Source organism: Rattus norvegicus, chromosome 1 (genome assembly GCF_036323735.1).
Source record: "Rattus norvegicus strain BN/NHsdMcwi chromosome 1, GRCr8, whole genome shotgun sequence".
NCBI lineage: Eukaryota > Metazoa > Chordata > Mammalia > Rodentia > Muridae > Rattus > Rattus norvegicus.
In genome coordinates, this window is record NC_086019.1 from 207,147,449 (window position 1) to 207,174,684 (window position 27,236).

The 27,236-nt window shown below is 52.4% G+C and overlaps 2 long non-coding RNA genes and 1 other non-coding gene across 5 annotated transcripts in view; 1 reads left to right on the plus strand and 2 right to left on the minus strand.

Annotated features, from left to right (window-relative positions):
• LOC102548505 (uncharacterized) overlaps positions 1 to 27,236 on the plus strand; it is an 80,062-nt gene that overhangs the window by 10,518 nt on the left and 42,308 nt on the right. The window lies entirely within an intron of this gene.
• H19 (H19 imprinted maternally expressed transcript) lies at positions 12,727 to 15,403 on the minus strand. Its single transcript, NR_027324.1, has 5 exons — positions 14,062 to 15,403; positions 13,846 to 13,980; positions 13,635 to 13,763; positions 13,429 to 13,556; positions 12,727 to 13,317 (listed from the first exon to the last, which is right to left on the minus strand). It is a non-coding gene; the product is annotated as a H19 imprinted maternally expressed transcript (long non-coding RNA).
• Positions 14,304 to 14,387, minus strand: Mir675 (microRNA 675). The gene has a single exon (NR_032754.1). It is a non-coding gene; the product is annotated as a microRNA 675 (primary transcript).

Consider the following 27,236-nt stretch of genomic DNA (forward strand, 5'->3'; position numbering starts at 1 on the left):
ACGGTGGATTAGAGTGGTTATCCACACCAAGGAGCATGGGCTCCAAGAAACCTAGCAGCTGCTCTAAAGGGCTGAGGGGCCACAGGGACTGAGGCACCATCCCCACGCCATCCTCTTTCCCCCACTGCTTGCATCTTTGTCCCCTTGGTACTTCCTCCCACACCCACCCCTCCTCAACGACAGACTAGGTCCAGGGCTCTGTTGCCATTACTGTTACTCAGGTAAATGAAGTCATCTCTTTGGTAGCCTGATTCTCCTGCTTGGGGATGATGGGATTACAGAGACCCCTCCCCCATCCATCCTTCCCAGGTCCAGGGCAATTAGCAGCAGTGTGGAGGCGGAAAATCGCAAATCATGCTGCTGGGGCCAGACAGGCTGATCATGCACAGAGGCTCCAAGTGCCCCAGGATGCAAGACTCTGCAAGTGTCCCCGGGGAGAGGGGCCTGTTTCAGTTGGGACCAAATGGCAGATACTGAGCTGGCTTTTGGCCAGAAGGGCAACAGAGCTTGACAGAGACCGGCAGAGGAGGCATGGTTGGCCCCTGACCCTTGGCCTGGCCTCTGCTCAGTTTAAGTTTGCAGAGGGGACACTGTATGTAAAGAGAGGCCCAGGTGATAAGGATTCCAGGTCATTGACATCTGTTCTATGACCCTCACTGGACTCAGGTCCCTGCCCACCCCACAGCCCCCTGCCCCCTCCAACTGTTGTCTTACTCTTCTGGAACATTCTCAGATCTCTGGGAAATGTTTGTGATTGCCTACCATGTAGGCGTAGCCTTTTCCCCGAGGCCAGAGGAGAATCAGGGTCTTTTCCATGGTCTTTGAGGTTCACTGGGACTCCCACACAGCCTCCTCCCACTACCACCTTTTTCTTGAGCTTGGGTCCTGTAGCCTCATGAAGCTTTTCCACTGGTGGGCTCTCCAGGAGACCATACCTGTCTATCTCCTCTGTGTCTAGGCATAGGGTGAGGACCCTCAGATGTGACTGAAGACCCCCAATGGTCCTATTCTGTTGATGGGTTGTGCTAGAATCTCCCGTAAAGGGCTTCAGCATGGGCCTGCTGATACTTAGACCCCACAGAAGTATTCGACGGAGAAAAGCTGGGTCAGGTCTGCTGCCCAGTATGATTCTATAAGTTATTATTTGTGGAGCACAAAGGGGTGTCCTTGCATGCTTCTCTGCCCCAAACTTGGCCTTTCAGAGGGTCTCTCTCCCACCCCTTCCTCATCTCATCCTGTAGCAAGCAGGGGTAATTGTGGGAGATGCAAGCCACATGCTTTGGACCCATTTACACTTAATTCAGTACAAGGAGCTTCCTGGGCCTTTGATGTCGCCAAGACCTGTGGCCTTTAGTGCTTTGTGGGCTGTGAGGCAGGAAGCTGGGGGGATTGGGGGCAGAGAAGCAGCCTCTCCACTCTTGTGTAGCTCACTCCTCTCTAAGTACAGGCTATCAGAGCTCTGGGACACACCCCCTACTCCTGAAGAAGGGGCTTCATGAGCTCTGCTCACCGGTGAGTTAGAGAGACCCAGGTTTCCTGAGAGAGGACCAGGCAAGATCCCTTTGTACCTCAGCAGCGCTGAGAAGAAGAAGAAATTTCACAAGAAATACACAAAGGAATTCCCAGGGTACCCTAAGACCAGAGTAGTGCAAAGTAGAAGCAGGAAAGATTAAAAACAAAACAAAACAAAACAAAACAAAAACTGGCTACTGGGATTGGGTCAGAGCTCAGTCAGCAGGGACAGTTCTAGGGTGTCTTTCTGACTCCCCAAACACCCAACAGAATTTCTTAGCAGCCCTGGGCAGCATCAGGCAATGGGTCACTGATGGCCAGGCACTAGAGAGTCATCTTAGGAAGGAATCATGAAACAGGGTCCTCACTCCCTAGAGCCTGGTCTCTGCCTGTGGGAACTAATGCCAGAGGACCTGGGATCCTTCTGTGGACTGAGTCTAGCTACCCTGTGTGCTTCCCTGAGTGGGGAGCTCAGATAAGGGCTGGGGCAAGCCTGGGTGGCCAGGAGCCCAGCAGGAGCAGCGGCGCCAAGGCAGCCTGTGGTATGGCGCGTGTACTAGGAGGCCAATGTTATGAACTCCACACTAGGGGTGCTGGGCCCTGCTGGTCAAGACAAGCTGTCCCTGCATGCATGTGACCCCAGGGCCATGGGGGTGTGGGCTTCCTGCTGGGGACACAGCAAGGCTGGGAATGGAGCCCAGAGCCAGGATCCTACGCCCTGACTACTGTGGCTGGTGTCTCCCCAGGAGGTATCTCATAGCCCCTGCCCCCAACCAGGGTCTTCATGGGGCCTGGGAGTCAAGACAGCTGTTTGTCTCCCCACATTCCAGGCATAGGGTCAAGCGTTTGGGGGAGGCCATTTTTCTTAGAAATGTCATTTGAAAATAAACACTTTGCCTGCACTGCTGTGATTTCCTCTGATCCTGTGGAGAGGGGCGGGTGAGGACCAGTCTAACAGCAATTGCCCAGGTGGCTGGAGGCTCTTCCGGGCCATCATGGCCTCTGACCTTCCTGAGCTGGCCACACCACACCCTCTGGGCTAGTGTCTTCCTCAGCCAGATGGCTCTGGCAGCTCGGCATCCCCCTCCTTTCCCATTTGTCACCAGAAGAAAGGCCTGCTTTGCCTGGTCAGGATTCCAGGAGGTGGACTTTTGCTCATAAGTCATTCATAGCTACAGCTCTAGGTCCAGAGGGTCTTGATTCCAAAAGGAGGACTGTATAGAGTTTCTGGGGTGACGAAGGAGCCCAAGTCCCCTCCCTACTCACCCCTGGATAAGGTAGTCCCTTCCTGCATGGCTGGGACTCTGGGACCTGCAGATAAACCTTTTCTTCTCAACTTGGGTGTATAGAGCTTCACGGCCTCCATTTAAATCCTGCCTGAAGACTGAGGCTTTCTAGGTCTAGGGAGACCTAGACTATGGGTCCTCCCAGCCATCTGAGTTTTCTTCCAGGGTGCTGTGATTCTGTCTCCTCTGAAGCAGAAGCTAACCCATCCTTCTCATCCCACTGTGGGTCTGGTCCATGACGGTCACAGCCATCTCACAACACAGCTCTTTTCCCTTTTCTCAGCAGAGTACCCAGAATGTGCCAGGGATTCTTGTGGACAAGAGTTTGGGGTATCCCTGAGGGCTGGGAGCTTTGAAGGTAGTTGTCAGAAATATCTGGAAGCTGGGCTAGCATTACGGCCACCACTCTGTAGTCCCTTCTCTTCTCCAGCTTCCGTGTCTCTGAGGGAAATCAGTATCTCCTTTCTGGGGGCTTCCTTGACTGACAGCATAGTGTAGCAATGGAATCGTTCCTTTACCTGTTCCAGCCCTGGGGTCAACAGGACAGGGATGGAGGAAACTCTCGTTTCCACTGTCCCCTGATTATCACAGGGCCCCAGAAGTAGAAGTAGGACAGTGTTTCCTGAGGCTGGCAAGAGAGGTCTGGAATTGGGGCTAGAGCTTAAGAAGCTGTCTGAAAGAGAGCACCTTGAAGCCGTGGTTCCTCAGGAAGGATTCATGTGCCAGGGCAAGTAGGAGTCCTCTCCACACAGTGAGGTTAGTAGGCTTGGCATGTTCTCCCTGGTCTCAGAAGCTCCTGGTTACCTTTCCCAGAGAGGCCACGGAGTCAAGGACAGCAGTGTAGGACTACACTCACAACACGACGCTGAGGGGCACTCCTGCCCTGCCTAAGTTTGCACGGTGACCCACTGTTTGTCCAGGGGGTCGGGTCTTTGTCCTGTTTGAGTTCTGAGGTCAGTGCCCTAGGACTTTACCCTTTACATTCCTGCTTGTACTGCCTGACTAGGGAGGGACTGTGGGCTAGGTTTCTGCTGATCCTAGCAGTGGGACCATTTTACCTTATAGAAAGTTCCTCCTCTATTTCTCTCTGCTCCATAGCTGGTCCTAGGAACTATCTTTTGGTTGCCTTATGAAGCTTAGGGACCGCTGGTTACCTGTATCCATGTCAGATGTCAGAGGATGGTTGGACCTATAGACAGTTCCCTGTTCTGTAGATGAGAGGGCCAACTCAATGAGGTACATGGCTGAGCTAGTATGCCAGACTTATCACCTAAGTCCCTTTTATCAGTGCCCTATCCAACTGTGTCCAGTATTCCAACTTGCCTTGTCTCTATGTTCTGGTGGTGGGAATCCAACATCCAGAGCACCTCTTCACAGAAGGCTGCCACACCCTAAGCTTTCATCTACAGAGTTTCTGTGGTGTCCGTTAGTGCTCTTTCCCATGGCACCCCAGGTAAACTTATGGAAGTCTTTGTGAATGGAGATGCCCAGTCTGGAATGGACATCTCAAAGCTAAGAGGCACAGAGCAGCCAGGCCACAACAAGTGGCTTTGCCTGCATGGGCTACATACATAACAGTAGTTCTTAACTAGGTCATGTCGTACTGTGGGAGCTGCCTGATCTTGCCTGGACACTAAGTTTTAAAGTTTAAAAATAGGACCAGGATGTTACTCAGTTGATAGAGTGCTTGCCTAGCATGCACCAAGTCTTGAATTCAATCCTCAGCACTACGTAACCAGATATGGAGGGACATGTCTGTAATCCCGTACTTGGGAGGTAGAGGCAGGAGGAATAGGAGTTCAAGGTCATCTTCAGCTACATAGTGAGTTCAAGGCCAGCCTAAGCTACATGAGACTCTCTCGAAAAAATCAAAATAAGCAAATAAGAACACATCTGTGCTAGTGGAGTAGGAAGGTGAGGGCTTGTGGAGCTAAAGAAAAATAAAACCAGGAAACATGGCTCATGTTCCACGGACTGGTGACTGTCAGGGTTCATCAACTGGAGGTAAGGGCTGGTGGGAAGCATGTGACCTTTCTGACACAGTCTCTCTTCCTGGAACTTTTCCCAGAGGCACCCTGTTTACCCCTTTCCTATTTTTCTGCAACTTTCCTGCATGGAATGGGGACACTGCCCTTAAAGAACAATAGTGATCTCCTGCCAATGTTTAGCCTCCTTCCCTGGCTCCAGGGGAGGCTAAGAGTCCTTATACCCATCCCCATCTCAATGAACTGCACCCACTGAGTGCTGTGGCAGTCTGGGCTCTGTAGACTCTTCTGCCATTTTGAAAATGCCACCCTGGTAGAAGAAGAATGGGTTTTTCTCTCTGGAAGTGGGGACCTCAAGTTGAATCATGAGGAGAATCTACTTGTTAACAACACTAGCCACTAGCATGCTTCATATTCAGGGCAACCCATTTCTGAACTATGCACTGATGTACCCAGATTAGGGTCTGGAAGCTGTCACCAATCCAGTCAGGCAGATGTGAACAGGCACCCTTCTTAAGACACCAGGAAGGCACTGGCCACGGAGTTGAGACATCAAATATGGATAAGGCGTGTGTTATGAGACTCACAGGCCTGTATGAAGGGGGCACACAGACTCCTTGTTTCATAGATGTACATAAAGTCGACTCCTGCAAGAAATAGATCCATTGATCCCTGCTTGGCTGTCTCTTTCTAGGACCCACTTAGGGTCCCACCAGAAGCCTCACTGAGACGAGCTGGGAGTACCACCAGCTGGGTAAGAAATCTCGGAGGACTTCTCTCTCGGAGGACTACCCTTCCATGCCTAGTGAGGCCAGGTGGATAGAGATGAGGGTCTTTTTCCAGGCCTACGCCCTTTTGGTTACCCAACGAGGTTACCCTGAGGCCTTACCTAGGCAGGTGGGAGCAGAAGGTTTGAAGTCCCTTTTCTTGGGGACTTGGCCAGTTCCCAGGACCCCTCTATGAGAACATACCCTTGACTTGAGCATCCTGTAAACTCTTAATCTAATCATCTTGGCTCTTCCCATGTCTGTCAAGGTTTACATATCTCTGACACTGCTCCCCCTGCCCTGATCCTATGTAGGTTGGCAGTCCCTTGGCCAGGACTATGCCCACCTAAATCACAGACCACATTCTGTCATAGTTAGGCAGTTGGATGGAACCTCATTACGGGGAACAGTAACACCTGGGACTTTCAGGCACCAAGGGAAAGTCTAGAGAGCTAGTAGAGCTGACAACCTCGTGTGGGGACTGCCCTGTAGCTGCACACCCCCCTCCTGCAGGTACAAACACATAGGAGGGGGAGGCCAGGGTTGCACAAAGCCCTACAGCCTGGCCTTGACTCCCACGCCCCCCTCAGCCCCCTCTGGCCCCTTGCCCACTGGGAAAACAGCTTTTTATCTCAGCTGCTTCTCATGAACTGCAAACAGCCACGTGGCCCATTGGGCCCCCTCTTGGCACACATGTACTCTGCCCCACGACCCAAGGGAGAGGGAGGCCATTCACCCTCTAGTAGGGGACACTGCTGACTCTGGTGAGGGGAGGGGTTCATGCAGGGCAGAGCCAGGTTACAGCTCTCACAAACAGAGACCACTCCACGGGGCGGGGGGGAAAGGGAGGGGGAGTGAAAGGACAGTTGTATCCAAGGTCTGCTCCTGGGGAAGGGCTGTTGGAATAGAAAGCAGCCAATAGGAGTTGGGATTTAGTGACTATTGGTAGATTTCTTTCTACCGGCCCCAGAGGGCTCTCCCTCCCAGTTTGTCAGCTCTGTCTCCCTCTGCGCCTTTGGTCCTCATCACTTCCTTCCATTTTGTCTTTCCATTCTGTTCCCACTCAAATGTGCTCTGACCCTTTAAGGGCTCCTGGGTATGACTCACTGGTGATGAAGGCCACTGGACATAGGACTGTGGAGGAAGCAGGACAGAGATCACCTCACTCTTCTTCCCATCTCTCTTGCTTCTCTCTTCCTCTGGCCTAGGGACCCCACTGCCCTTCCCGGAATATCAGTTTATCTATACTTCCTTAAGAAATGTATCTGAGCTTCAGGTAGGCCAAGACCCTTTGTCCAAGCTGACTCATCCCATTCTGGTCCCAGACGACTCCTGGGAAAGGCACAGCAAATCCGACCCCCAACAGGAAGCTCCCACAATGGTAGTAGCAGTGGTGACAGCATAGTTTACAAAGGTGAAGCTAGTCTGCTCAACTGCCCGGGGCTACTGGCTCTGTGAAAAATGTACCTACTCCTGGTATTGGCCACCACGTTTGGGATTGTAGCCTGTCTGGGGAGGAGAGCCCCAACACCCCCCAGGTCACCATTATCCAAGTAGGCACTGGGAATCAAGAACTTCAACTCCTTCCTATAGCTGGGGTTGGGTGGGCCTATTAATCTGTAGGAGGGATAAGCAGGGTTCTGGTCACTGGAAGGTCATGCATGGACTCCAGAGTCTGACGTCAGGCACCATAACTCTTTCCCCAAAAGTATACCTTGCTCTAAGGGGACTGACAAAGCCAGGTGGGCAGGAATGGTCATCACAATGGCTTTTTGGACGATTTTCTGACTAGTGACCCCCTACAAGAACTTCGGGTCAGAGAAGGCAAGTCTGTAAGGCTGGCCCCTATGAGAGAGGCCCTAGAGTCCCTTTAGAGCCCAGTCTCTGTTCTGTGCTGGATTTTTACTCTATAACCATAGGCACAGATTACAGACCTCTGTGGCCCCAGGGTCTCAAGCTCCTTTCCAGAGGGAGAGGGAGGTAGGGCCTGCATACCCTGTGGCCAGGGATGCCTGGAGGGAAAGAACTGTCCCAGGACCTCAGAGGTAGGTGAAAGAGCAGGAGGCACCAGGATGTTACAGTACAGCCTCCCCCAACCCCCAAGACCCTAACAGTGGGCCAGTGTGTGGGATGAGTGAGGTGGGGGCCCAGGCGGGGTCGCGTCCCGCTCCATAAACCCTGGCCAGCCAGGAAGCTGCAGACATGGTGGTGTTGACACAGGAGTGAAGTCACCAGTAGCCAATGGGGAGCTTGCTAAGGGCTCTTTGTACACCCCCCTTAGTCCCATGGGCTCTGCCACGCACGCGCACAACCTGAATGCCACCTGAATAAACCAGTCTTTCCCAGCCTTTCATGGGGCCCCACTGTTCCCCTAGGCCCCATCCCTCACAGCACCACCCCAAGCCCTCCACCCATGAGAGGTCGGGCTCAGATTCATGTTTTAAGTCTATTTCTCCTCAGATGCACAGACTAGAGTGTGTGCTAGTTAGCACTAGGCACCATAACCCTACCAGTCACTCTCTAGTCCTCTGTGGCCCTTTCTACTCCACACTGTGCCCCACGGTTCCTCCTGGGTCTTCCATGTGTCACCTGGTCCTGGTCTCTAGACTGGAGACCCTCAGCGCTAACTCTACACTCTGTCTGTGCTCTGCACACACCCAGGGAGGTTCGCCTGCTCTTAGGCCTCCTCTCACCATCTTTTCTTTCATTTCTCCCCCAAGAAAGACTGGAGTCCAGGTTTTATCATTTAATCTCTTCTCCCAGATAGAGTGCCCACAAGGGCCTGACTCTACGACTCCCCTTTGCGCTGCCTCTTTACCTGGCTCAAAGTGAAGAGTTTTACCAATCCCTCTCTCCCTTACTGTGATGCCTCTCTCAAGTGGCACCACTTCCCATTCAGGTAAAAGATTCCGGGGCTGGGGATTTAGCTCAGTGGTAGAGCGCAAGGCCCTGGGTTCAGTCCCCAGCTCCGAAAAAAAGAACCAAAAAAAAAAAAAAAAAAAAAAGATTCCTGCAAAGCCAGGGTCCCAGGGCTGACCTCTCCATGGACCTGCTCCCAGCTTCTCCCTGGGGTCTGCGTGGTGTCCTTCCCTTGGGGACTTCCCTCTTGCACCTATAGCTGGTTTTGGGGTTTGGCATGTGCTCACCTCAAAGGTGTCACACAGAGGGCGGGGGTAGAGCCTCCTGTACTTGGCGCCTGTGCTTGTTTATGGGTCCAGCCCCCGCCTCGCCTCACACTGCTCCCCATGGCCCGGCTGCCCGCCCGCTGTCTTGCCAGGTGTGGGGTGATGGAGCTGGGCTCCCTAAGGACAAGGAGCACAGTGTCTGCTTTATTTGTAGGCTCGCGCTGACAAGGAACAGAATACCCAGTGACTGCTTCCAGGAAGCGGCTGCGGGCGGGTGGGAGCCTGAGGGAGAGCAGGCCCCTTCCCAGCAAGCCTTTGCAGGTGGGCTTCCAGGAAGGGCCCCCGCCGGCTCCCCTCAGCCCTGGAAATGGGCCAACAATGTCACCAGGAGAGGGGGGAGGAGGAGAAAGGAGAGAAGAGGAGAGGGGAGGGAAGGAAAGGAAAGGAAAAAGAGGGTGGGTAGCTCTGCTGAGCCAGCCTGGCTACAACAGCCTGAGGGGAGGCCAGAGCTGACCACAGCTCCTTCCAGAACCTTCTGTTCCCCTTTCTGGAGGTTCACACAGTCTCAGAGACGACCCCAGTTCCTCATGGGACATATACACACATGCACAAGTATGCACACACATGCCTGTGCATGCATACACATGTGCACATACACATTTGTGCACACATGCAAAAGATAAATGTTCTGTGGAGAGGCGGGGATCATGCTGGAAGGGCACAGGCTTTGAGCCCAACCTCTGGTTCTGGTCAGATGCTGGTCTGCATGGCTGAAGAGGACCACATAAAGCTTTAGATGGGATTCTCAGCTTTCTAGTTCCTTTGGAAAGGAGACCCTCCTCTTGCAGTTTAGATAGGGGGAGGCCAACCTCTGCAGTCTCATGCCACGTTTGAGATTCTGCAGGGTGTACTGCAGTCAAACCCTCAGCCCCCGGGGGTCTAAGAGGCCTCTTTCCCTGCTCAGTATTGGAATGTTCTCTACTCAGTGGGATAGCAAATATCTTGACTGCTATCCCTCCCCCATGTTCGTGATTCCCGCCCAAAACGTGCTCTTGGGTTACTCAGATCAACCTGAGACATGAAACCACAGATGCCCAACATAGTCAGCTCAAGGGTACACTTTCCTGGAGGCCTTGGCCACATTCACCCCCACAGAAAATCCTGAAAAACGACAGACCCCTTGCTTCAGGCTCAGCCTCAGCACCAGCCAGTGGCCAACTGGTCAGCACACAGATCCTACCACGTAGACCAGAGTATATAGGTGAGGCTATGTGGCCTTCACACACAGACTACTCACCCACAGCCTATGGGTCCTCAGGGACAAACCCCGAGTTATTGCTGTGGCCACATCACCACATGTGATAAGGACTCTCTAATGGGCTACTCCAGTCTTTTTGTCCAACCTTAGCTTGTCACTGAGACATAGCTGGGGAGGGGGTTGGGTGTGTGAGGATCTCTGTAGTTCTGTGCCTGCAGGGTGGGGGTTGTGCTAGGGACCCTGGGCCCCATGAAGATTTGAAACATCTCCCAGGCTGTGCAGCGTGGAGCAGCCAGCCCCTCCCCACCCTCCCCACTACCCACCCTGACTGGGGTTTGGGGGATGAAATTCAAGCCCCTGTTAGCTTCTCCGCACAGGGAGGGGGTGGTTGAAAGTGCCTTTGGGTGGCAGGCTTGGAGCCTGTCTAGCAGCCCTCTCTAAGCCCCTTTTCTAAAAAGCAGGAAATCGGGTTGGGCTAAAGGTAAACACATTCCAAACTGTGGGCTGATGGAGGGGCTGTGCTGGCTGGGGGGTGGGGGGCTGGGCCACCTCTGTTTTCCCAGCCCCTACCCCTGGGCGAGGCTCTTGAGGCCCAAGACCCACAGGCACACCTGTTTGCAGAGCTATGGTGATTTGGGGGCATCTAGCCCCCACCAGCCTGCACCTTGAGGTCCTGCCCCCACACATCCATCCAGTTTTTCTGGGGGAGCTCCTGGGTATGACTTCAGACACTGGCTTCAGAACCCACTGCATTAAATAAAGGAGGAGTGGGTAAACTCAAGGTAGGCCCTGTCCTGAGACACCCTCACTATCTGTGACATTCACTGGCGTGGTTCAAGGAGGCGTCCACCATGGACTGGTGAGAAGATAGGAAGGAGCAGATCCTCTTGCCACACTGGCACCCGTATCTCAGAACCAGATTTGTCTTAGCATCTTCTGGGTAGAACTCCAGAGTGGGAGTGAGTGTTTCCAGCACCCCACACCTCCAAGCCGGTGGAAAGTTCACTTTCAGAATGGTAGGCTCCACAGGTGACCAGAAAAGCAGGGGCCAGAGGAGGCAGCTCATGTCATTCCAGAACCTCCTTTCCACTCTGCAAACTCTATTTCTGTGTCTCCTTAGACAGACTCTGGGCCTTCTTGGCTATCCTTACCCCAATCTTCGACAGTATCCCCTTTAGCTACCTCCACTACCTACTAGCTGCTCCTGCCAAGGTCTCTTGTAAAGCAGCAGCTTTTGTCTTCTGAGCCTGGCTTTTGCAGGGTTGGGTGGGTGGTCAGATGTCCGTCATAAAGGCTGTTTGTAGATTACCCTTCCCCCCCATAACAAGCTACTTTGTCACTGGGGCAAGAACCTCTAGTGGGGTCAGGAAGACGGACATGTTCTGACTCGGGGCTTTTGAAGTCCTCTATGGAGGTGATCAGAGAAACAGCCACATGTAATTGTGCCCAGTGGGTGCCTCACCACCCTGTCTTAGCAGAGGGAGACCACAGAGGTCCCCCTCCCAGAAAATTAGAGGGCAAAATGATAGGGAGAGAAAGGGTTGTGGAGGGTCCAGAAGAGAGACCAGGCATGTATTGGGGGTGGGGAGGAGCTGGCCCACTGCCCAGAGAGGGTATGGGGCGGAGAGGGTGGGTGTTCCTGACAGTCAGTCCTGTCTGGTCTTTGTCAGCTGGAGGAGATTTTCTTGACTGCTGTAAGGGCGGGGGCTGGGGGAGGGGGATGAGAGCCAAGGACCCCAGCCTCTCTTTTTTTTTTTTAAAGCTGCTCTTCCAGTCCCTTTCTAGTATCCAGTGTCTGAACAGCTAGCTAAACAGCTAAACATCTAGGAGCTGGGAGGCTGGTAGGAGTCTCAGAGATAGAGGGGTCAGCCCAACCAGCTGCTGTTGCTATGAGGACCCTAATCGCAAACCCATGGGGGTGCTACGCTTCCACCCTAGGAAGCAAGACCTCAGTGGTAGTCCTTCATCTACCTGTCTTTCATGCTGACCTCCCTATTCTCCTACATTCACTGTGCCCTATGTTCTGTGTTACATCCAGACTTGAGCATGTCCCTGTCTCTCTGCTGAGGCCCTTCAGCTTCTACACAGCAGAGAGCTCGGGGAAAGGTACCACTGCAGGCATCTACGTGGGCTCCAGTCCAGAGCTGAGCATGCTCAGAGCAGGAGAGGGAAGCCCAGGGGCCACCATGGGCTCCTTTATGTGGCTGTGGTCTACCCAGCCTCACATATAGCTGTCTACCTCATTACGAGCCTCTGCGAGGAGTCGGGAGTCAGGTTCACTTTGCAGTTGACAGTAGGCTTCAGGAGTTGGGATAAGTGTGAGGACTCGGGGAGTCATCCAGACAGGACTGGCAGCAGTGTAGAATCCAGGTTTCTGGTCAGGCCACCATCTCTCTCATTGCTAAGGATGTCTGTCCTTCACCTCCCCAGTCTTGAGGGACCCTCCTCACAGCCTTGCCTCTGTCTCCTCATGGCACTCTGCCACTCTCCACTGTGATGTCTACTGCGCTGCTCATTCCTTAGGCACCATTTCATATTCATAGGCCCCTTCCATACTGTAGCTTCTTGGTATCTCATGAGCCCCCTCCCATGGCCTCCCATCCCAATGCCACCGTCCTTTTCATAAGCCCCTCCCATCTCCTATTCTTCATTCCATCCTAGATGCCCCCTACTTCATAATCCCCTTCATTATGGGTGCTGTACCCCATCCCTTTTATTCCCCTTCCCTCATTTCTTTCCCCTGCCCCCCAGCCCCCCAAGTGAGTCGCATTATATTCAAGTGCACGAGACCAATGACTGTAACTGTATTTATTGGTGGACCCAGGACCTCTGGTGAGGCCCTGGTGAGGAGGGACAAAGGATGAAGGAAGGTGCGTTGAACACTTTATGATGGAACTGCTTCCAGACTAGGCAAGGGGAAGGTGAGGCCTCAAGCGCACGGCCACACCCAGTTGCCCTCAGACAGAAGTGGATGACGGGCGGGCACTGGGGCAGCATAGCCAAAGGGGCCTACACACTCGCTGTATACATCCATACGGAGAGACTCAGGCTATCTCCGGGACTCCAAACCAGTGCAATCGACTTAGTGCAAATTCAAAAGGGGTGAGTGGGGGAGCAGAGTCACGGATGCTTTGAGTCTCTCAAGCAGAGAAGGAACAAAAGGAAAGAAATATAGAGTTACAGGAAAGGAGGAAGAAGAAAAAAGACAGGAGGGAGATGATGAAGTCATCCCGGGCTAGAGGCTTGGCTCCAGGATGATGTGGGTGGTGGTCTCCCGGGCCAGGCAGAGTTAGTTGGCCATGAAGATGGAGTCTCAGGGGTGGGTGGGTGCTGTGTGGGTCTGCTCTTTCAAGATGTTGTCACCGTCTGTTCCTTCAGCTTTACCTGCAAAGAGAAAAAAGACAAATGAGGGGGGCTGGGAGGGGGAGGGGGCTGAGGGGGATGTTGGGAGGGGAGAGTAGGCTTGCCGAGCTGCCAAAGGGCGCCCTGACTCACCTTCGAGCCGATTCCTGAGGCAGGTAGTGTAGTGGTTCTGAGTGCAGCATATTCTTGATTCAGAACTAGACGGACTTAAAGAAGTCCCCGGATTCAAAGGCCCAGACATGAGCTGGGTAGCACCATTTCTGTGGGTGGGAGAGAATGAGACCCCTGCACTTGGCAGCCTGCCATGCCCCACCCATGTGGGGCAGAAGAGTCCTCACCTTTCATCTTGAGGGTTCAAGGTAGGGGGAAGAGGATCCAGAGAGCAGCAGAGATGTGTTAGCTCTTTGGGCAAAGGAAAGAACAGACGGCTTCTACGGCAGTGTCCCACGGCACCAGCCCACGGTGTTCTGCAAAGGACAGAATCTGGAGTGAGTGGGTGACAAATTAGGTGGTTGAGCGGGCTAGCCCTGTGGCAGGGAGTATGCTCACCAGGAAGGCTGGATGACTGTCCTTCTGTCCTCTCCATCACACCGGACCATGTCATGTCTTTCTATCACGTTGACCACACCTGTCATCCTCGCCTTCAGTGACTGGCAGGCACATCCACTTCTGCTAGAGACCTGGCTGTGGGGAGAAAAGAAGACATGAGTTAAGTGGACTTGAGTGGGAGGAAACTGGGTGGCCACTAGTGGGACAGACACTTACCCTAGTCTCCAGTCCGAGCTCTCCGAGACACCGATCACTGCTCCGTCGCCGCCCGCAAGGCCCTCCTTGGCCACGGACTCTGGAGGCCAGTGCCTCGCTGGCTCACCACCCCAGCTGCTTTACCTCGCTCTACCTGCACCCAACCTCCCTCCCTAGAAAGCTCATTCATTCTGCCCCACCTGCCTCGCCTTGTCTGGCTTCATCCTGTGCCCTTGACTCCCCTGGAAATGTTCTGTCTGTCATGCCAGACCCAGGGACTGAGCGGTTAGGGCATACAGTGCACCAAGTCCACTGTGGGCCCTTTCCGCACCAGTCCCTGGGCCGCAGTGCCTCATGGGAATGGTGTGTCTGCAGGCTGGACCCACTGCAGCCTCCTTGCTGTAAAATCCCTCTGGAGTCCGATACCTGCAGCCCCCGTTCCCTTCCTGTTGACACCCTGCACTGCCCTTCTTTCCCGTTCTCCGGCCATCGAAGCTCTGGCAAAGGCCTCAGAAGGCCCTGCCAGAGCCACTCTTGAACCTGCTTCTAAATGAATTACGGTGGGTGGGATGTGGTGGCGGCTGGGGACCCATCTGTGTCCTGTGACCCCCATCTTGCCCTGTTTGACCCCAGCCTAGAATGCTTCTGCTCTTGCTGGATCCCATAGTCTCTGCCACTGTCTCCAAGGCCTCCTATCACTTGCCTGGAGGCAGCAGCCTCAGTCTTGACTGGCAGCCCTGCACCTCTTCTATCTTCTCTCTAAAAGCTCTTTCCACTCCGGGGTGCCCAATGGTCCCCCAGCCTTGTTCTGTCTCGGCTCCCCCCGAGACGATGTCTCCTTTGCTAACTGTCCTGCCTTTCTATGTGCCATTCTGTTGGGAGGTCAGCTGCTTCTTCTCAGCGGCCTCGCTCTCTAAACCTTTTAGAAGGTCAGTGCAGCGAGGCCAAGAGAGAAGAAGGAGACTCACCTGCCCAGCAGACGGCGGTCCTCACCTGCCCACCGCTGCCAGCTACACCTTCACTGCCCAGGTCTGGGGTCGAACCCTTCCCAGCAGCTCCCCTGTATCCGACCAGCCGCCACGTCCTGTAACCAAAAGTGACCGGGATGAATGTCTGGCTCCCCGTTCCTCTCCAACCCTAGCTCAGGCCCTTCAACCCCACACCGATGTTTTCCAGCCTCTGCAATGCCTGGGAACCACACCATGCTCCTTCCTCCCAGGTCCTGCTGCCTTTGCCCTGCCCGAGCTAGCCCCTCAGTCCTTCAACACTCCTGCCAGACTCCAGATGCCGAGGTGCTCCTCGGACCCCACAACTCTCCTCCAGCACTCCCATCTTCCCCAGTTTCCCCATTACCCCCCACCCCCACCCCCCACCCCCCTCCCACACCCGGTGCTTCGGGCCCTCTAGCCCGGGCTTTTTCTAACTGGAGTGGCTCCGCCCAGAATTCCCGCCCCTACTCTGTCAACCAATCAGTACAAGGACCCGCCAGGGCCCCCGCAGGGCCCACCTCCACCCTGGATCTTTCCAGCGCACGTTCGCCTCACCCCGCACCCGCACTCGTCCTGAAATTCTCCAAAGACAGCCTCACCACAACTCCCACTTTGGAATCCCTTAGACAGGGCCTGGCGTTGTCCCAAAATATCTCCCTTGAGGTCGAGAACATATAGCCCCGTAGCCTACTGGAGTCCTTCATGGAACAGTGGTGCCCCAGGCACCCTGCCACATTGAAGCTGCCTACTACTCAGCTTGTGTAATGACCCCAACAGGAATTTGGGGGCAGGGGTCTCATACTGTCCCAGGCAGTATCAACAGCTTATCAGTGGTCAACCCTCAGCCTTTGTCCCAGTCTGCTTGACTGACCTTGTCTGGCCACAGTGGTTTCAACGAGGTGGCTAATTTGGGTGCTCCTCACTGTCACTTTTCTGGCCATCACATTCATCAGTACTCTCCTGCGGTGAGTTTTATTTGTTACCTCACAGTCTGGCCTTGATCTCCCCACCCAACCAGAGGCACAGTATGGTCTCCCATCCTACCACTATCAGCGATAGAATGGGGACAGGAAAGATGCCCTGTCCCTCTAGCCACTTGTGGTACACCATTGCCCTTAGCTTCTGTTGAAAGCCTGGAGGCTGTAACCCACAGAGTTAGAATGGATGGCAGTGACTGGAGCTTCAGGTGTGAGGAAGACCCCAGGGCTGACCTGTCATGACCACTCGGCAGGTCCTCACATAGGTGAGGTGCATGTCAGCCGAGTGCTCATTTCTGGCTCTTGTGAGCAACCCCACGTTGTGAAAAGCCCTGGTTACTGCTGTGAGTGGACCCTAAGTCATGGTACTGACAGACACCTCCAGTTTGGCCGTAAGTAGACCCTAGCCTCTGTTATCTTGGCGCTGTAATGTGTGAATCTGTGCTGTCACCTCGTGGTGGTTGTGGCTATCTCTGCGCTCTTAAGAGATCGGTATATGAGATGAAAAAGAATGACCCCCATCTTCTGATGAACCTTAAGGACCCTGGCAGCAGCAGCAGCCCAAAGACAGCCTCACCACCACCGAGGGCTGGCCATCACACGTGGGCTGTTCACTGGTCTGGCGACAATCGGTCCCTGTCACCCCCGCCCCCCAGTCACCCTGCTATACTCTCCTATATTACCCACTATACCCTCCCCACTACAGCCCCCACTATATCCCCTGTCATCCTCCCACCATACCCCCTGCTATACTCCCGCTATAGCCCCCATACTCCCCGCTATACCCTCTTGCTATACTCCCCGCTATACCCCCTTCCCCCCGCTATACCCCCTGCTATACTCCCCGCAATCCCTCCTTCCCCCCGCTATACCCCCATTATACCTCCCCGCTATACTCCCACTATACCTCCGCTATACCCTCCGCTATATCCCCCGCTTTACCTCCTGCTGTACCCCTATGCCCCACCCGCTATACCCCGTCACCCCCCCCCCCCACCGCTTTGCTTCAAGCTAAGCAGAGCCCTGACTTCTAGTCTCCAATGCCAGCTCTGTAACTTCTCGCTGTGGTTCCTAGGTGACTTGGGACATTGCCGTAGTTGAATCTCAGCCTCTTTTTATGGCTATCGGGGTTCCCGCGTGTGAGATGCGCGGCAATTTCTGTGTCTCTCACCCGTAACCGATTTTGTATTGCGCTTGGACTGAGCAGATCTGGCTAGCGCGAGCAGTCCCAAGACAGAAGGGGACCATTCCATAAATCCAAATGCCTGACCCCTTTGTTGAACCTGGGTGACTTGAAGCTTTGTCACAGGCGAACCCCAAATCTATGCCACGTCAGCCCAGCAATACGTAGGGTTGTACTGCCACCACGCGGCATATTTGTCCATCTAGCTATAGTCAAATCCGCGCTGTGTCGGGAGTGTACCGATCGTGAAGGGCGCAAGACCGAAGGAGTTACCCGAGAAATGTGTGTCCTACCACCCCATGACCCTTGTGAATCGCTAGGCCTGAGTGACCTATGAGTTTGCCATAGGTGAACCCCAACTTTGGTCATCTCTGTGTTAAAGTATGTGGGATTGAACTGGTCATCGCTCGGCAATTTCGGCGATACCAGCCATTGACGATCTCGGGCTGTGTAGGGAATGAGTCAAGTTCTCTGGTTTCAATGTGCAACCACTCCAGAGATGCACACGTCTTACCACCCCTATGAACTGCATCAGGTTTGGGTGACTTGGGATATTGCTGGGAGTGAATCGCTCCCCAAAAGTTGGCTACATCTGGGCTACGATATATAGGAGTATGCTGCCACCGCGCGGTAACATCCATTTCCCCGTGCACACAACAGCTTCTACGTCTTCTGATAGTGAGCCGCACTGGCTGATTTGGGGATCCAGAGACCATAGGGACCCCTCCAGAAAGACAAGTGTCCCAACCCCTTATGAATCTTATCAAATATTGAGGCATAGGGGCTTCGGACATTGCTGCGGGCGACTGGACATTGCCGCCAGCAAACCCCAACTTTGGCTGTCTCTGGAACGGGATGTTTCAGACGACACTGTCACTAGCGTGGCAATTTTGGTCTTTCCACTCAGAATGGTTTCTGTGCTTTCTGGCATTGAGCTATATGCACTGGTTTGTGGGATCTGAGACCAAAGGAGACCATTTCGGAAAAGCGCAGGTGCCCTGCCTTCTGCTTTTAACAAGGTTCTCAGGGTCAGTAAAACAGGTGAGCCCCAACTTTGCCACCTGTAGGCTGTACCGTAAGTATGATTATCTGCCAAAAACAGACAGGGACCCTACCACCTCTACAAATAATTTTGGGCAAGGCTTGGGTGCAAGGCTTGAAGTAGGGTTCTGCAGTTCCCAAACTGGTAGTTGAGCACAAAGAAGAGAGAGGATGCAGTTTCTGAATTGTTTGCCAGGGCACCCCAGAGGTCATTAGCATCTGAACACCCCAGTTAGCATCCAAAGGCTCAAATTGCCAGACTTCTTGCTGGAGTCTCATTGAGTGGTTCTATGGGTAGGGGTGTCAGGTATCCTTACAGAAGTGCAGGATTTGAGGACTGCTTAGTGAGGTCTGCATTTTGATACCCGCAATGCATTCTATAATCACCACACGCGATAGATATACCTCGATTTTCATACCGTAGCACTGATGGCCCCAGAGCCCCATATCCCTGAGATAGCTCTTGAGGAAGTTCTATCAAGGACTATCATGAACCCCGGGACTCATGAAGCCCATGATTATGGGATCATAGAGAGTAATGGGGAGAAAAATTCAATCTCAGTTGCAATCTGTTTCAGCAGGGATGCGATGTACGCGACTTCACTGCCGCCACGCGGCAGGCCTGGTTTTTACGCGCAAAGGATTCTTCGCCGATAGTATGCCGAACTCGTTGATTTCGGTGTCTGAGACCGCCACGGACCAGCCTAGAAATGCATGTGTCCTGCCCTCCTAGTGAAGTTTGAGACCCTCTGAGGTACTGAACTTGGGGTACCCACAGTATTGCCTTGTGTGGATTCCAATACGGGGCTCGGGGGGTTGGGGGTTTTTTTTAGGTTTGGCGCAAGTGATTTTTGCTGCCACCACGCGGCAACTTCCGCGTATAAACCACACAACAAATTCAGCGAACATCCAATAGAGCATGGTCCTCATGCCTCTTGGTAGCTCGTATGAATGTAGGGTTTCCCCTTGGTCCCTGCACACTCATACCCAGGGAATGGAAATCGAATCTCTTTCTTTCTCGCCAACCTTTTCCCTTTATTGCGATGATTCAGGAACTGCAGGCAATGGCCATTTTCTTGGTTTTATTCAGGCTTCAGGCAGACGCAGTACTATCTGGTCATCAGTTGCTGCACAGAACGTATTCATCATGGCACCATAGCCCTTTATGCTCTACCGTGTTCTTCCTGTATAGTCAAAGGCCTTTGAGATTGACTGCATCGCATCCAACTACTGAAGTGATTTTGACCAGTAAGCCGGAAAACTTCCTTGGTCAGGTTAAACTCCTACAGGAACATTGGATTTTGCTGGGATGGGACCAGCTCTACTTCCAGAAGCCAGTTAGGCGTGCCTTTATCAATCTGGGGACTTCCAGGACAGTAAGGACAATGAGTACAGTAAACTTTGAACTCTTGGGGTCAAGTCCAGTTTGTTTGGGTCATTGTAATAATATAGGACATTGAGGACTAGGTGATGGTTAGCAGCTGGTGAGCAGTCAGACCTAACTGAGGTATGGTACTCTGTTGGGGGATAGGATCCAGTGGGAGCCTACTCCGAGCCCTGTTGGTGGATATGGAGTTAGAGCAGGTGGTAGAGAAAGAGCTCAGCTTTCCTGAGGCAGGAGTCAGATTCCTTCTTAGTAACTCTTCTAAAGGATGAGCATAGAGAGAGAGTGGAGCCTCAGTCTCTTCTGAGTTCATGACCAAGACTTATGTCCTAACCTCACACTATGGCTCTCTCAGTTGGAGCCAGCACCCGTTGTCATCTTCCGGACACTCTGCCCATACAGAACTAACTCCCACAATGTATCTTTCAGATCACTGTGAACATGGTGGTACCATCTAGTATCTGGATAACACTTGTATATGATGCTGACGGGAACAAAACAGTAACCTAGATAAGATAGTACAGAAGAGTAACATAGCTGGGACATGAGCACAGGAGTGTCATATAGATGGGACAGGGACACAGCAGTGTCACATAGCTAGGACATGAGCACAGGAGTGTCATATAGATGGGGCATGGACACAGCAGTGTCACATAGCTGGGACATGAGCACAGGAGTGTCACACAGATGGGACATGGGCACAGGAGTGTCATATAGATGGGACAGGGACACAGTAGTGTCATATACCTGGGATATGAACACAGTAGTGTCACACAGATGGGACATGGACACAGGAGTGTCCCGTAGCTGGGATACGGACACAGGAATGTCACACAGATCATATATGCACACAGGAGTGTCACAAAAATGGAATATAGACACAGAAGTGCCACATAGATGGGACATGGACTTAGGAGTATCACATAGCTGGAATATGGAAAACAAATGTGACATAGATGGGACATGCACACAGAAGTGTTACACAGATTGTACATGGACACAGGAGTGTGCCATAGCTGGGATATGGACAAAGAAGTGTCATATAGATGGGATATGCACATAGAAATGTCACATAGATGGGATATGGACAAGAGTATCATATAGCTGGGACATAGACACAGGAGTGTCATACAGATGGGACATGGACACAGGAGTGTCATACAGATGGGACATGGACACAGGAGTGTCACACAGATGGGACATGGACACAGGAGTGTCACACAGATGGGACATGGACACAGGAGTGTCACACAGATGGGACATGGACACAGGAGTGTCACACAGATGGGACATGGACACAGGAGTGTCACACAGATGGGACATGGACACAGGAGTGTCACACAGATGGGACATGGACACAGGAGTGTCACACAGATGGGACATGGACACAGGAGTGTCACACAGATGGGACATGGACACAGGAGTGTCACACAGATGGGACATGGACACAGGAGTGTCACACAGATGGGACATGGACACAGGAGTGTCACACAGATGGGACATGGACACAGGAGTGTCACACAGATGGGACATGGACACAGGAGTGTCACACAGATGGGACATGGACACAGGAGTGTCACACAGATGGGACATGGACACAGGAGTGTCACACAGATGGGACACGGACACAGGAGTGTCACACAGATGGGACACGGACACAGGAGTGTCACACAGATGGGACACGGACACAGGAGTGTCACACAGATGGGACATGGACACAGGAGTGTCACACAGATGGGACATGGACACAGCAGTGTCACGTAGCTGGGATACGGACACAGGAATGTCACATAAATCATATATGCTCACAGGAGTGTCACACATATGGGACGTGGACACAGGAGTGCCACATAGATGGAATATGGAAAACAAATGTGACATAGATGGGACATGCACACAGGTGTGTCACACAGATGGGACATGGACACAGGAGTGTCACTTACCTGGGACATGGACACAGGAGTGTCACTTACCTGGGACATGGACACAGGAGTGTCACTTACCTGGGACATGGACACAGGAGTGTCACTTACCTGGGACATGGACACAGGAGTGTCACTTACCTGGGACATGGACACAGGAGTGTCACTTACCTGGGATATGGACACAGGAGTGTCACTTACCTGGGATATGCACACAAGACTATCACATGGCTGGGTAATGGATACAGGAGTGTTCCACAGATGTGATGTGGCCTCAGGAGAGCCACATAGATGTGACATGGACACAGGAGTGTCACACAGATGGGACATGGACACAGGAGTGCCACACAGATGTGACATGGACACAGGCATGTCATATAGCTGGAACACGGACACAGGTGTGTCACATAGATGGGATATGGACACAGGAGCATTACCTAGACAGGACATGGGCACTGATGTGCCACCTGGATGGGACATGGACACAGGGGTTTCTGTCATCTGGAGAAAACATAGGTATAAGAGTGTTACTTGTATAGGACATTCACACAGAATATCATTTCGATAAGATGCAGGCTCAGATGTATTACCTTGGAAGGACCTGGGTATAGAGATATTTCTTTTTTTTTTTTTTTTGGTTCTTTTTTTTTTTCGGAGCTGGGGACCGAACCCAGGGCCTTGCGCTTCCTAGGTAAGCGCTCTACCACTGAGCTAAATCCCCAGCCCCGAGATATTTCTATACATAGAAGTGATGCCTTCTAGATCTTCTAGACACATAGGTGTACACATAGATGGGACACATAGATTGGACACATAGATGGGACACAGACACAGAGGTATCTTTTGGATGGGACATAGGCACAGAGTTGTCATTTGTATGGGACATGGGCTTAGGAGTTCCATAGAACATAGACACAAAGATGTTTCCTGAATGAAACATGGGCACATGGGATTCCACAGGACAACAAAACAGAGTTGTCACCTTGATTGGATAAGGGGACAGGGGTCTCCTAGATAGAACAGAAGCACAGAGATGTCACCTGGATAGGACATAAACATAAAGGTGTTACCAGGATAGGACACAGACAGAGCTGTCTCCTAGATGGGACATGGACATAGGTGTCATATGGAGGGGATAATGCCACAAAGGTGTCACCTAGATAGTACATAGGCACAGAGGTGTCACCTTGATGAGACAGGGGTACAGAGGTAACTCCTAGCTGGACATGGGCACATAGGTGTCATTCTGATGGGACATAAGGACAGAATTGTATCTTGGGTTGGTCATGGGCACAGAGGTGTCACCTAGGTGAAACATGGTCACAGTGGTATCATCGGCATGAAGATATATACACAGTCACATCCAAGGATGGGAGCATGAGTATCATGGTATGACTTGGATAGGGACAGGACATTGTATGTCATCCAAAGCAGATTGAAGATGCCATCTATAAACTACATGCAACTAAGGAGAAACCAGCCCTACAGACGTGGGCACCTTGACTTTGGCCTTGATATTTTGTGGTATAAGAGAACTGATTTTTGTGTGGGAAGATGGTCTCTTATAGCCCCTGCTGACCCCAGACTAGCTATGTAGTTAAGGTGACCTCTAATCTCTGATCTTCCTGCCTTCACCTCTTGAGTGTTCAGATTGCAGGTTTGTACCATTATGTCTAATTTATGATTCTGCTTTTCCAAACACGCACTTCTTAATGTTTCTTACAACTCCTGGTCAACTAGCCTAGAGAAGATTAACCTGGAGGGTGGTTTGAATGACACCCATAGGTTCATAGATTTGACTGCTTGGTTACCAGGAGTGGCACTATATGAAACCATCAGGAGCCATGACCTTGTTTGGAGGAAGTGCGTCACTGGGCTTTTGAGATTTCAAGGGCCCAAGCCAGGCCCTTGCTTTCTCTTTCTGCTGTCTATGCATCTAGACAGAGCAGACTAAACCTATGAAACTATAAGCAAGCCCAGAATAAATGCTTTTTAAAAAAATAGCCACAATTGCCACATCATGATGGCTCTTCACAGCAACAGAACACCGACTAAAACGGAGAGCAGCAGCTAACTGTGTGTCACAGGTGGGTTCCAGATGCTTGCAGCTGCAGCCCAGGTGTGTGGTGTTAGCCCTTTGCTGTTCTAGCCAGTCCATTATCTGAGTTCTGAGCTGAATGCTCTGCAGCTTCCTCATGAAAGGTGCCAGCTTGCCTTGGCAACCCCTCACTGTTGTTTGGGAGTATGTGTGGGTATTTTGAGGTGCTCCCAAAAGCAGGAATTTATTCTAGCACAGCTCTGGACACCATAAGCCCGAGATCAAGGTATCTCTCAGAAGGCTTCAGGAGAGGATCCTTCCTGCTTCTTCCACACTCTGGAGACCCTAGAGGTCCTTAACTTGTGACTTTATTCCCCAAACCTATGCTTCCTTTTTACAGAAGCTTTCCCTGTGTCTATGTCTCTATCTAAACTTTCTCTTCTAATGGATGCAGATGCCACCATGGAATCCAGGGCACTCTTAACCGGCGTAGATCAGGAAGGATCACTGAATTACATTTGCATCAACCCGATGTTGAGGTGAGGACAGGCCTGAACTGGGGCAGGGGGGACATTTTGATGCAATCCAAAATGGCAAGGGGCAGATATAAGTTTAACTGTCCACTTGGGTTCCCACATGCCCTTGTAATGTCCACATGACCTGTGGCCTTTCCTGCGTCTTGCACATCTTCCTTCTGACTTGTTGGCTTCAGAACCGGAGCGGGAGTCTGCCATGGGGTACCATGATTCCCTCGTTTCTGGTCTGACCCATTGTGGGCACCCATGGATGAACACTGGCAGGCATTCAGGGTCTCCTACAATGTAGTAGGTAGATGAAAAGTGTGATAGCTAGTCCCAAAAGAGGATTCTGGAGAGATGGGATAGAAAGAAAAGAGGGAGCTGAGCACATCTGAGGGACGGTCTCTGTGACCCCTGGATACAGAGACACAGCGATGAGTCTGGTTTTTCAGTCACCACTTTGAGGCCATCTATACATGGCGGCTCCACTGTTTCAGCAATCCTGGCTGCTTTTCGTCTCTGCCCTGAGCCTTCTCAAGGCCTCTGCTGACCCTCCCTCCAGTTTCTTCCTCATCCTTCTCCATCTATTACAGTCCGCTCTTAGAGCCTCGTCGCTGTTTCTGCTCTGGCTGCAAAAGACACATGAGCATTATCTTTGATCTGAGTTCCTACTCTGGGACTGAGCAAACTACACAGACCCTGACCTCAAAGTCAAACTATGTATTTTCAGGAGTCCACCATCCTGTCCCATTGCATCATGGGATTACCACTATCCCAGGAGCTATCATGTGAGGTGGGTGAGATCCAGGAAGGTGAAGAAGGTTCTTAGGGCAGGTAGTATCTCATCAGTTTGATTCCTAGGGGCAGAGTGGGTGCTGACCTATATCCACATACGGACAGTAATCAAAGAGAAGAGGCCCCAGTGCGTAAGAAGAGAAGCTGGCCTCAGTTTTAGGGGGCATTTATTGAAGGGACCAGTGATGGACTGAGTAGATTAATCAAATGGTGCTTAAAGGAAGAAAAATAAGGTCACCCTGGGCTGTCTAGGTGGAGGATACTGTCCTGGTTTGCATTCAAGAGGGAACAAGTGCCTCCTTCCTCCAGCCTTGTGGATTGTTCCTGGCCCTTCTGGAATCATCTGGAAGTTAATCCTTTGGAAAACAAATATTTCAGACATCTCAACAACACAAGCCCTCCAAGTGAGAGCTGAGCAGATGGGCCAAAAGGTCTGGAAACTCTACCCTACACCCAGATGCTTAAGCCCCCCAAACCTCAGCAGTGTCCACGGGGGATGCGGACTGTGGCCAGGAAAGTGTCAGAGCTGCCGGCCACCTGCCTGGGCCTTACTCCTGGGTCCTGTCCATTCTCTTTGGCAGCTCTGACCATCGACAGGACATTCCTGAAGGCTGAGGCTGTGCACTGGGGGCTGCTGTTAGAAAGGCCAGAGGAAGGTTCACTGTCACCCTGGGGCCCTTGCTGTTCCCTGGCTCTTCTACTTTCCCACACTCTCCTCAGGGCTTGGGGACTCACCAGGAAGTGGGACATTTCCCTTGTTTCTTTTCCCAAAGTCCATGTTTAGGGCCCATTTGGTCCTTACTCTCTGTGAACATCCATTGTACATGGGTATCTTCTTGGGCTAGCCACACCCATGCCCACCGCTCTCCTTTGTAAGTAGGGTCCTTTCTCATTCCTTTGCATGGGTCTGGGCTACACTTGAGTCATCTAGTTGAAAGTCCATACTGTCTCCTCTCAACCTCTTCCCTTTCCAGAAGCACAGTATGGCCCAGCTACAGAGTCCTGCTGCACGGGTCTCCACCTGGCTGGTGGTGTGACTGTGAGTCAGGGGTCTGGATCCCCTCAGGAGACCAGCAGGATCCGAGCAGAGGGGCCATGTCTCTGCATGTGGAACCAGGGTACATACTATCCTAAGCAGGTCAGCTCCATCTGCAAAGCCTAAGAGGCCATCACTGTGAGGATAGCAGAAGCGCCCACGGGATATAAGAGAGACAAGGACTTGGAAGCAGAAGGCCAGGCCACAGTGTGGAGAGGTGGCTAGCAAGCACCCACTCTGTGGTTTATTTTCCCCTGCATTACAAGTGGCAACACAGTCACTTCTAGTATGGCTCATAAAGTTTTCCAGAAGGATCTTCCCCTTTCTCTCCTCTGCCCCTAGAAAGAAGGGCATATTGTCCAAGGGTACTAGAGGTGCAGAGCCACAAGATGGCAGGAGCCCGGGATTTCTTTACATACCTGCTACTCTTTAGTGATGGCTTACAGAGATGTGTGCTCATGGAGCTGTATCCCACCGTCTCATCGGGGAATAGGGAAGGGGCACTTGGGAAACCAAGAGGACTGAGAGGTGGTGGGCTTCTCTACAAACAGGGAAGTGTAAACCATAGGCAAGGGTGATCTATGGCATGTGAACACTGAGGTGTCTTTAAATAATTACAGGGGAATCCCTGTTGGTGTGAACAGGCAAGGCTTGGGCATGGTTGGGGAGGGGTCCTCGGTTGGGAGGCCACCACCTTTATGGCCTTGTTGATCTGGGAGAGAACAAGCTTACAGTCTCTGTTCTTATTCTGAGTCTTGGATCTTGATCCCAATTGACCCAGACCCTAAGTCACCAGGAGTTGGGACAATCAGGGATGGGGGCAAGAAGAGAATGAAGCAAAGTGATGGTAGGGGCCGTGGGAAGGGGTTTCGTGCTGTGTGGAGTTGACAGTATCTGTCTGAGGGAACACGCAGGCCTGTCCTTTATCTCACCCCTTATGCTACATATTTCCAGAGAAATCATTCCCAATTTCAAAGGCTCCATGGAGGCGGATTTTTCCATCTGGGCTCTGCTGATGAGCTACTTGGAAGGAACTTATGCGTTCAGTCACTTCCCTCAGCCTCGTGTGGGGACTGGGAGGGGAGGCAGGGAGCCCATGATGCCTGGGAGCCCCTCAGATCTTGGAGGCAGCTGGTGGCTCCAGTCCCTTCCTGGGCGGGTCTCCACCTGGCTGGTGGTGTGACTGTGAGTCAGGGGTCTGGATCCCCTCAGGAGACCAGCAGGATCCAGGCAGAGGGGCCATGTCTCTGCACGTGCAACCGGTTCAATGGCCTCCCACCCCTCTCCTGGGTCCCCCTCACATCCTGCTCTGG